This window comes from Penaeus monodon, chromosome 30 (assembly GCF_015228065.2).
Source record: "Penaeus monodon isolate SGIC_2016 chromosome 30, NSTDA_Pmon_1, whole genome shotgun sequence".
Lineage (NCBI taxonomy): Eukaryota > Metazoa > Arthropoda > Malacostraca > Decapoda > Penaeidae > Penaeus > Penaeus monodon.
Window position 1 is genome coordinate 33,380,917 of NC_051415.1, and position 324 is coordinate 33,381,240.

General features: G+C 53.4%; 1 protein-coding gene across 1 annotated transcript in view; it reads left to right on the top strand.

Annotated features, from left to right (window-relative positions):
- The window catches only part of LOC119592733 (hairy/enhancer-of-split related with YRPW motif protein-like), a gene marked incomplete in the record, with an annotated part of 11,454 nt that overhangs the window by 2,053 nt on the left and 9,077 nt on the right, over positions 1-324 (top strand).

Below are 324 nucleotides of genomic sequence, written 5' to 3' on the forward strand. Positions count from 1 at the left end.
GCCACCTGATCCTTGGTCGGTTATGTCGTCACTTCGTCACTTCCGTCTCGGGTTGACGTCGGTTCATTATCTATGGCTTACCTCGGTCACCCTACCAGTTCCCACCATGCTCACCCTCGCCCTCGCCCTCCCCTTCTTTATGGCCTTCCTCCCTTTCGTTTCGTTTCGTTTCTGAGCGTTCTTCGGCGTCTTTCTCTTCCCCGCCCTTTCCTGTTCATCATTATCTTTCCCCTGCTCCTCCTGATCATTAGGAGCGGCGACAGAATTCACAAGTGCTTGAGGGAAGGGCGGTCGTGAGGTTAACCCATATGTCTCCTGTCAATT